Consider the following 11,225-nt stretch of genomic DNA (forward strand, 5'->3'; position numbering starts at 1 on the left):
TTGCTGCTTTACAGTCGAATGTTATGGAGCAGGTTGTGACGTCCCATGAGGAGGTGAACGAGAGGGATGACCGTTTTTTGTCAGGGCCTGATTCGTTGGAAGTTGTGCTTGTCCCGGTAACTTCGGAGCATCAACTGGATGGCAACGATGAGGATGTGGATGAGGAAATAGAGATGGAGACGCCGAATGGAGTCGTGAATCTTGCGAAGAATGTGGCAGCTGCTGCAGAGGAGGGCAATAGCTTGCGAAATGAAACTTTGGCGCTTAAGGATGCAGTGGCGGAGCAGCAGTCGGAGGTTGGGACAGATGGTTTTGTGAGTGAGCAGGTTCATTATTCGATTCAAAAGGAGGTTGTTGGAGATAAGCAGTCCAATCCTACTCCGGAGGATATTGCTAGTCGTATAAATCGGTTAGAGGACCAGGTTAATCAAGAGATGTTATTGCCCTCGGAGCCGAAGCGCGGACGTGGCCGTCCAAAAGGCTCGGGAAAAGGAAGGGAGCTTGTACATGCAGTTCCGACTAATAGCGTTAAAAACCGCCTAAGAAATGCGGAGGGTATTGGATTTCAGCAGAACAACTTCGTGGTTGATCATAGTAGCAGCAACGCGATGCGTACTATGAACAATATTCCGAACATCCGTTGGTCGGATGTAATAGACATGGAAAATGATCGCAACAAGGATGATTATCATTCCAATATTCCGAACATCCGTTGGTCGGATGTAATAGACATGGAAAATGATCGCAACAAGGATGATTATCATTCCAATATGGATTTTACTTTTTGATTGTTGGTTTTTGCGGTAACGTTTAGACTTTTCTGCGCGTTGTTGTTTTTGTTTTTCGGACTCTTTTAGAGTCTCTGTTCCTTGCTTGCGTCTTGTGCATTCAAGGGTTTTTATTTCTTCTTTTTATATTAAACTTCCAATTCAGCAGTATATGTATATATATAATTTCTAGTTAAATACGACATTTTCCAATGATATTTAGTCAGCAGTGGTGCCAAATCACCTGTCAATCAAGCTCGGCAATCATTATATGAGAGAGATGCACAAATTTAAACTTTACAACGACATAAATTATATATATATATATATATATATATATATATATATATTTCAGAATTAAAGCACCATGCAGTATATATCTTAAAATGTGTATATATATATATATATATATATAGACATTAGGATATTGAGCAACGGCTAGAAACTCGATTCTATAATTTGAGAGATTGAAAGAGGAGTTAATTAAGGTAGGGGAGAAACTAGAACACGTACGGTACATGAGAATATATATAAATATTACTCCATTAATTCATCGCTCGAACATCTTCATTTCTTTCTATTTTGATCCGCTTCAAAATATTTTCTTAACCTATTTCTGAAAATAATTCCACGAACTATCACTTGAGCTAATTGTTAAAATATGACTGTAACTTTCAAAATTTTTAAAAAGTGGACTATATGTTACGAAATTTGAATACGGAATTTGAAAATGTGAACTATAGTTTTCATTTTTTATATTTACACTCCTATTTCGAGTCATGATAGAAGCTATAGTCCTCATTGTGATGTGCTAAATATGAGTGTAAATATATATAAAAAATGGAAGCTATAGTTCTTATTTTCAAATTCCGTAATATATAGTCCTCTTTCTAAAAAACAGTAAAAGTTACGATCATGTTTTAACAATTAACTTCTATTACTCTTACAATTATCACTTTTTGTGGAATTTATTCTTCATTTATTAAATACACAACTAACTTTTATTAAAACTTGTGTCACTCTCCCTTGGAAAAATGTTTGAGTGAGTGAGTGGTATAAATAATACTATATATATAGGGGGCCGCTCCAATGAGACTTTCGTGTAACATGAGACACAATCTGATGCGTTTATTTTATCAATTCTATTACTGATATTGTATCTGGAGGGATATTTTTTTTCGCAGGGTTCGAATCCTGGAGGGAGCAGAATATTTTAACTTTTATTATTCATCAGTATATACTACATTGTTCATCATTATATACCACATTCTTCATCAGTATATATGTCTTATTCATTACCATTTTTTTAAATTTTGTTTTTCATCAGTATATACATTTTGTTCGTTCAATATACATTTTATTCATTAGTATTATATTTCTTATTCATTGGCCTCATGTTACACGAAAAATAGGGGGCGCACCCCTAGATATATATACATTAGGATTTGAATTTGAGAAGTGATGAGGCCAACTGTTTAATCAGTGGTACGACTGACTTCCTCTTTCCCATATGCTTTGTGGGGTTGCCATTTTGTAGCACTTATTCAATCTCACATTATTTGAATGTTTGAAACATTTATTGCAATCCTTCAAATACTCGATCCTATGTATTAATAATTCATTCTATCACCACAAGCTTAGAGGATCTCTGCCCAGAGAGATGGAGGGTAAAACTAGCTTCAATCAAGACACATATATTTATCTCGTTAATTTCGATCGTTATAAACATTATTTCTTAATTTATAGTATCATATGTAACAATGTCTCAACACAAGTAATTAACTCTATTTAAATATCTATGTTGTCTCCTTCAACATAGATTCATCGATATGTATATCAATTGAAGTCTCTTAGATTATTAGAGCCACAGAAACAAATTGTAAAGCATCATTTTCAATATCTTTTCACCTTTTTTGCATTAATTAACAAAAACAAGTTGAAGCATCTTTGTCTTGAAGTAACATTAATTTAAGTGCGCAATTTTATGCAAAGCCCAAAATATGGAGAAATTATACAATAAACATTCCATTGTAAACATACTTGCATTAATTTATACGAATACATCAACTAGGCCAAAGACTCATGATTATATGAGAATGATTTGAGTGGCAGAACTAGCTAGGAAATCAAAAAAAATATTGGTAATTTTATAAATTTGCAATGAAAAAAGATAAAATAATAAAAGTGGGACGAATGATATATATAGGAACTTTCCTATTTGGGTTTGGGGCTAAGTCCGGCTATTAGATATAGTAGCAGTAGCAGCCACAGACAGTTAGAATAAGAATATATAAAAAAAAAAAAGTCTGCGTGTGTTGGCCAACGGTAAGAGATCGTTAATACCCAAAATTTGAGGTTCTCGATTCGAGTCCTCCGTCGTGCGAAATTTAAAATTTCTTTATTTACTTATTTAATTTATCAAAAAAAAGTGGAAATCCCACCAAGAACTGGAAAACAGGATCTTGAGTGCAAGAAAAAGGGGGCCTCTTGTAATAAATGATGATGAACTAATGGAAGGCAAATTCATCAAGAGGTGATGAGGATAAGGCTAGAGATGCAGAAGAAGATTAAATTACATGTCTTCAAGCAAGCTGCAAACTCCACCTCTAATTTACCATCTTAATTTCAAATTTCTTGCAAGAAATGCTCATAACATATGTACATTTGAATGTAATAAATTGACAAAAACTAAGATTTTCTCACCTCTAATTTAATTTGAAGTTTTTGCACCGAGAACTACATGTTCCATTGATGCCATACCAGGAAATATAATTAAGCTGAAATTGAAAATCAGAATTAATTGAATCACAAGTCAGAAGAAAAAAAAAAGAAAGATAAATAAATAAAAACCAGCCCTTTATAGTAAAATCTTGGATATATATCCAGATTTCTGAACAAAAAGAAAAGAAAATGAGTTGCATCAAAACTTTATTCTAGGGCAGAAGAATAATCGCAGATCTATGCAGATAGTCATGTCTAGAGAGAGAGAGAGAGAGAGAGAGAGAGAGAGAGAGAGAGAGAGATTCCCACAAAATACCAAAGACAGAAACCATACAAACTGGGGAAGCGTGAGTGTTTTTCCCTCTTTCATCACATAGACTTTTCAACCGACCATTTCTAGTCGTTTATTGCCGATGCAGCATCATCAAGATTCTCACCATCCAAAGCTGAGGTGAAGAGAGAGAGAGAGAGATGGTATCATCATCTTAGCAGCCACCATATGCTTTTGCATGTGAATCTTGATGATGCTACACCAGAAAACAACGACTGTATTAATTCTACCACAAAATCTCCAAGATTCGAACAAACACGTTAATGGGACTCTGAAAAATCATTTCTTTAGAAAGATGCAAGTGTGTGTGTGTGTGAAATGGAGAGACTGATGGCTGAAATTTATGGGCGCGCTGGAATCGGAACCACGAGCAACGATGCTGATGTGGCGCATTACCAATGGCTGAAATTCACAAAGAAGAGAATTACGGTGACATCATCAGCAAATGAGAATCTCTAGATTTCAGACAACGCAAAGAGAAGAACAAAGGCAAAACAACCTTATTTTGTGATGTTTCATTTCAAAAAATAAAAAAATCAAGAAACTCGATTTGCCAGATTCCGCTATCAATTAACCTTATCTTAACCTTAAAAATCACCGAAAGGAAAAATAAAAGATGATTAGAGATATAGTAGTTAATTGGGAAAAAACGAGTGATTGATATTCTGATATTGACTGTGAAGAAAAATAATAATCAGCATCTTTGAATGAAAAGAGAATGCGCCAAGTAGGTAATCAAGAAAACGATGTGAAGAATATGGATGTTTTCCTTTACAAACATAGAAAATGTGTTTTAGTGTTGAGAAAATATGAGTTTAAGAAAACAAGAAAAGGGAGCCGCGGGGGTGGGTGGGGTGGGGGGGGGGGGGGAATGGGGAGGTTAGGGAACTCATGGTGCGGGGAAGGTGTGTTTCTTGGAGATGTATATATACATATACAACATATATAGGCTCCCAACCAACCATCAATCACATTTTTTATATATATTTTTAGTTTTATAGAATTACTATTAATTAGTCGATATTTTATGCAAATCATTGTGCTTGTGCAAAAATTCCATAAAAAAATAGATTTGAAATTAAAAAGAAATTCGGCCCCACCAAGAATAGTACTTCCACCATCCCATTAGTAGTGTCCCACTTTTCTTTTTGGGTTGCCCCGTTAGTAGTGTCCCATTCTCTTTATGTCACTATTCTATCTCTCTATACTTAATATTTTTAAATAATTTTCATCAATCCACTTTATCTATTTTCTACACACTTCTTAATCTCCGTGCCCAAAAGAAATAGGACACTACTAATGGGACGAAGGGAGTATCTAACACAAATTCTTCTGTACATTCGGGTGTACAGTGTCATTTCGATAACATGATATATAGTGTCATTTAATGTTAGTGTCATTTTAATATAGTGTTAGTGTCATTTCACGACAGTGTTATTTATATAACATAATAGTGTAATTTGTAAAACAAAATAATGTTAGTGTCATTTCAAGATAATATTAGTGTTAGTGTCATTTAGTGTAAGTGTTAGTGTCATTTTGCACCCGAGTGCACGGTGCACCCGGGTGTACAGGAAACCACCTCATTATCTAAAATATTCATAAAAAATAGTAGAAAAAAAATGATCCTTCAAAATTAAATAAAAACATTTGTCAATGTTGTAGAGCGTGATGGTGGAACGGATTTACATTGAGCCATTGAACTAATAATTGCACCAAAATCGTCAAAGACCTTTCTCTTTTACACAGCAAAAATTCAACGTTACGATATTCTCCAATTTATCTATCAAATATTTTTTAAAATTTATGTTATCTTCTAAGTGATATTCTCTTACAAAGACGCAAGAATAGTAATTATTTAATTAACTCTAATAATAATGAATCAATGAAAAAAAATGCTCACAGTCCTTAAATATATAATAAAAATATTGACGTTTGTAAAAATATGGTTATCTAATTGAAAGAATGGACCGACAAGCTCATATTTGACTTGCGAGCTAGCTCAAGCTCAAGCTCAAATTTGAGGCCGCAAGCAACTTAGAGAGTGTTTGGTTAAGTTTATTTTAAAGAGTTTATGAATTTTAAGAATTTATAAGATGTTTTAACAATTTATAAGTTCTCAAAGTATTTGAATAATTGAGCTTATAAGTTAGAGAGATAATTTTTTTGCTAAAATGAGAAAATTGAAGAGAAATGAATTTGAAATGGTATATGATGAAAATAATAAGTTATAATTAAAAAAATATTTATAAAATAATTTTTACATATAAGATTATAAAAAAAATAAGTTAGAGTAAAAGATCTTATTTTTTTGAAAGCTTATAAGCAATTGAAGTTTATTTTTAAAACTTATAAATTGTATATGAATTTATTTTATAAAAAACTTTGAAGTAATTTATAAGCTCCTAAACAGCCAAAGCGAAACAACCTCTTAATTGTTTTTAATATTTTTTGTTAATTACCTGAAGGCCCAACAAATTTCACGGGCACCTTACAATTCATAGATAAATTGAATTCTTTTTCTGTTATTTATTTAAGAGGCACTCTCCCGTGTAACCGGTTGCACCGTGCAACTGAATTCTAAATGACATTACTTCAACATACAAATGATACTTGAAGATCTTCAAGTGTCATTTGTATGTTGAAGTAGTGTCATTCGGAAATGTTCAAGTGTCATTTTCCGAATGAAGTAGTATCATTTTGAAAACCAATTGCACGGTGCAACCGGTTGCACAGAAGTATTTGTGTTTATTTAAAGGCTAATGGCAGCTTACAATTGTGAACTTAATTATGTCAAAATCATATTATTTCATTGGTTCATAAAAAATAATATTTCTCTTTTATTAATAGTGATTCATTTGATTTGAATACAAAAAATAAAAAAGAGATATTTTAGAGTGTAAAGTAAGTAGAAATCACATGTAAAGATGATGTGCAAAATAAATATATAATGTAAAGTAAATGTTAGTTTTGTCCTGGATCATTATTAATAGGACAAACGAAAAAGAAAATTGAGCTATTATCTGTGGGTCAATTTATTCTTTATAAAAAATATTAGGATATTATTAATTTGAATATTAACTGGTATGCATTTATGGCCTTCTACCCAAAATTGGAAAAGAACCCAATTTGAACTTTCCCTTAGAAGAAAATCAGTTATTAGTATAAGAACTTTCCCTTAGAACCCAATTTGAACTTTCCCAAAATATTAGTATATGAACTTTCCCTTAGGAGAAAATCAGTTATTGAACTTTTTTATTAATCTAATCAATGTGATTGGCTGTTGCAAACTTGCAAGTGGGACTGTGGGAGATCTTTTCCCTTTATTTGTGATGGTTGTTGAGTTTCAATTCCAATTGTAATAACTGCAGCCTCTCAAAAAAAATAAAAAAATAAAAAATAAAAATCAAAATAAATAAATAAATCCAATTGTAATAACACGTGATTTGTTTTGCCTTTTCTTTTGTGGTGAACTACACGTCGATTAAATTATCTGCGCTGGCTTTTCGATTTAAACTTTTCTTGCTGATGTGTCTAATTAATTGCAAAATTAAGAGAGAGAGAGTATGACAATTAAGGTGTGTGAGCTTTTTAATTGCCAAACCTTAATCACGTAGCTCAAAAAAAAAAAAAAAAAAAAAAAAAAGGAGAGACAATTTTCATCGTGGTTCCTATACAAAACAGGTTAAAGTTGTGGATGAGATTTTGCGGGCGAATCTCTAGAAATTTCTCATTCAATTATGGGAACACAAAAAACTCTTATACTAAATTGTTAATAATAGGAAATGAATTGTTCAATTAGTTATGTCAATAGTTTATTTGCTCGGAATCTCGATTGGTAGCAAAATCATATTAAATTAATAGTTTGATAACTATGACACTATTTTTTAAATTTTGTATTCAAAATTAAAATTTTATGAAAGTTCAGTAATTACCACGCAACTCTTTAAAGTTTTTAGGCTACTTTTTAAAATTTGTATGTAAAATTAAAATTTGATAAAAAATAAATAATTGCCATATCATCTTTTAAAATTTGTATATAAAATTAAAATTTAATGAAAGTTTATTATTTTACACGCAATTAACTTTCTATATGATAAAGTCTCGTAAAACAATGTTCGATGAAGATAGACGACACGCCATCAATGGCGAACAGTTCCATGGATAGCAATCTCAGTATTTGGCTAAAAAATGTCATCTTTTTAGAAAAGTTTTGTCAACATCTTTTTAGCATTAAAAATTGATTAACTTTGATCATTTTTCTTGCTTTTTACGTACTTTAATTCGCTAGATCATCCGTAGGAAAAAAAAAAAGTTGAAGAAGAAGAAGAGATGCTCTTGATTCAAATTTAGATTTTGTAACACTAATAAATGTATGTAGTTAGGATAGTTATATGACACGGAATTTATTTTAAATAAATAATACTATATGATAAGTTGTTTATTTTAAATAAATAATACTATATGATAAGTTGTTTAAATAACGAAAAAGTTAGCGGATCACTTGTATCCGTTGAATAAGGGTTGGATGAAATCAAAGTATAAAGTATGAGGATATGCTAAAAAAAAATAAAAAAAATTGTAGATAAATTTAATAAAATAAAAATTGAAAGAAAATACAAGAACTTGCAAATGGGTGTTGCCTTTTTCATACCATGAATAATTTAACTTTTTTTATAACTATAAAGAGGGTGGGGAGCTCGTGGGGAAGCTAGAGCATCCACAGTTGCGAGCCGGCATCTCCGACTCGTAGGTGGGCTACTTTGTCCGAGCCACTGAGCTCTATAACAATCGAGCTCCACCTCACAATCCGATTCATTTTATGTCCTCAACAGCGTTTGCATGTGCTTCTTTTTTCCTTTTTTCACATCTATTTTGCATTAAAAGCACCGCGCGATGGCGCCAACAGCGGTGTGGGACTTGCGCCAGTCGGGCGTGCGCCCGCTCCACGTTGGCCCCTAGACATTTTTTATTTTTTGTGTTACCTTATAATTTTATATATACAATTATATCTTAGTATTTAATAAAATAAAAATAAAAAAAGCATTTTATAACGGTTTATATCAATTCTTGGTAGGGCAGCTTCTTCAATCCTCAACAAAGACACCACCTGAAAGTTGGACCCATTTCCGTACAATATGATGTGATCCAAATTTAATTTAATTCGGTTGGAATTACATGCACGCACTTCACTTTTTCTGCTTTCTTTAATAAATAAAGGCAGTTTCATTATATAATTATGTATGAATAAAGATGATGATGAACTTATCCAACTAATCATTTTATAGAATTAATTTGGGTGCTCACAAATTTGAACCAGAATAAATTCAGATCAAATTTTGATCCTTATGTGTTAACTTTCGAATCCCAACCTGAATTTTAATTTTTGACCTCCGAATCTGGCTCTTGGATCCAATTTTACTTATTAAGTAATTATTTTTTTATAGATTACTTCATTCGTCCATAAAATAAACTCTCATTTAAAGGTCGGCACATAAACTAAGAAAACTGATGAAGATGTTATAAGTGGGATAAAAGAGTAGTGATAATGACTTTTGATTACTTTTCTTAATTTTTCATTAGCATAAACCTATAGTATTACATATCCATTAAAAATATTATTTAATGAATAATGCTACATAATAACGAGTATACGATAATGGCGTCGATCCGCCCTTGCTTTTTTCCCTTTAGATAAACCCTCGGCTAGGATAATGTATCCTTTTGAAATTGGTTAAAAAATTGTTTCTTTAAAAAAAAAAAGATATTTTGTTATTCTTAAAAAAAAGAAATATATTTTGTTCTCGTAATTTGCTACTTTAAAAAATTATAATGCAATGATAATTGTGAAAATTAGATAGTTTAAGATCTTGATCATAGTATATATGTATATAAATAGAGAGAGAGAGAGAAAGGTTCAATGTACCGCATGAACATAAATTTGTCTCGGGTTCAAATCCTGCTGGTGACGAGTTTTTCTCTATTTTTACTAAATACGTCTGTTCATAACTTTTTTTTTTTTTTTTGATCGGACAAAGTCATGTTAGATGTTAGTAATTAGTTCCCCATCCACTCCAAGAACCACCTTATCTCTCCATTCACCAAATCCACCTTATATCTCCAATCTCCAATTCGCTCCCAAGAAGGATCGAACCCGGGTCACTTCACTTAAGTGAGGACCCGGTGGCCAGTGGGCTAAGCCCCCTGGTTTCTGTTCATAACTTATGTTGATCTGTTCGTAAAATGTATAGATTTGTTCATCATGAACAAAAAGATAATTCTCTATAGAACTCAACCCTATACATATATAGTTTTAATTAAAATTTTAAGCTTTCTTGGTCGATCATGATTCATGACGATGGGGACTTGGGAACATGGGCAACCGACCAAAACTCAAAATATTAGGGTATAATGGTACATACCCATTTTAAAATATAAAAATTAAAAAATATCAATATTTTTATAAAGTATATATAAGTTATACCTATTTAAGACATTTTTACCTTTATGTTGAACATTAATGTATTTCGCACTGATGCTCGATTCACTATCGATATATAAATGTCGAGCATTATTTCATTTTTAAAAAATGTTCGAACTACTAATGCTCGATTGCTTGATTTGTAATGTTTGAGCATGTTGAACATTAGTGTACGTACCATTAATGTTTGACTCACAAAAGTCGAGCAAGATGAGCATTAATGCATTTACCACAAACGCACTTAATACATTGTCAAGCATGTCGAACATTAGTTCATTTACCAGTAATGCTCGACTTGCATTAGTCGAGCATGTTGAGCAAAGTTCATGATTTCAATAAAGATTGCAATTTAAAAATGATTAAAAGTAACAATTACCCCTACTTTTATATTTATCTATTATAAGAATTAGACTCAAAAATTTAAGTTTAGGCTAGTAGTTTTATATACATTGGACCTCATGTTCAATCCAATTATTCAGTGTAATGGTCATTTTATCAGATTTTTTGTTTTTTTGTTTTTATAAACGAGTGTTATATTGTGATAAATCACGTATAAATTTAAATTGTGCAAAATAAATATATATACAACAAATTCGATCTAAAAAGTGCCCAAAATTTAACACAAGAATAAAAACTGATTCTAGAGTAGATATGAGATCTTGTTATTTAATTGAATAGAATGAATTGAACACTTTTTTATATGCGCATGTTGAGAAATGAGAAAGAAAAGGAGGCCTCATATCCCATCCCATGCAGTCCACGTGATGTCCACGTGCCGGTGTCCCCTTGACAAAGTCCGATTTTATTACTAATTTGAAAAGGTGTTTCATCTTTTTAGTCCTTCACTTTTGTTCTTCACCCGTGCGCTGTCGGCGTGTCGCAACCGTTTACTCCCTCCGTCTATAAAAAATAATTATATAAAAAA

The 11,225-nt window shown here is 31.9% G+C and overlaps 1 long non-coding RNA gene across 2 annotated transcripts; it reads right to left on the reverse strand.

The window, feature by feature from the left end:
• Positions 1–935: 935 nt before the first annotated feature.
• LOC131000076 (uncharacterized) lies at positions 936–4,667 on the reverse strand. Of its 2 annotated transcripts, XR_009093648.1 has the most exons (3): positions 3,805–4,667; positions 3,471–3,544; positions 936–1,011 (listed from the first exon to the last, which is right to left on the reverse strand). It is a non-coding gene; the product is annotated as an uncharacterized LOC131000076 (long non-coding RNA). The 2 variants fall into 2 exon arrangements; XR_009093647.1 differs by lacking the exon at positions 936–1,011 and having other exon boundaries at positions 2,769–3,544.
• Between the last annotated feature and the right edge of the window lie 6,558 nt (positions 4,668–11,225).

Source organism: Salvia miltiorrhiza, chromosome 8, assembly GCF_028751815.1.
Source record: "Salvia miltiorrhiza cultivar Shanhuang (shh) chromosome 8, IMPLAD_Smil_shh, whole genome shotgun sequence".
Lineage (NCBI taxonomy): Eukaryota > Viridiplantae > Streptophyta > Magnoliopsida > Lamiales > Lamiaceae > Salvia > Salvia miltiorrhiza.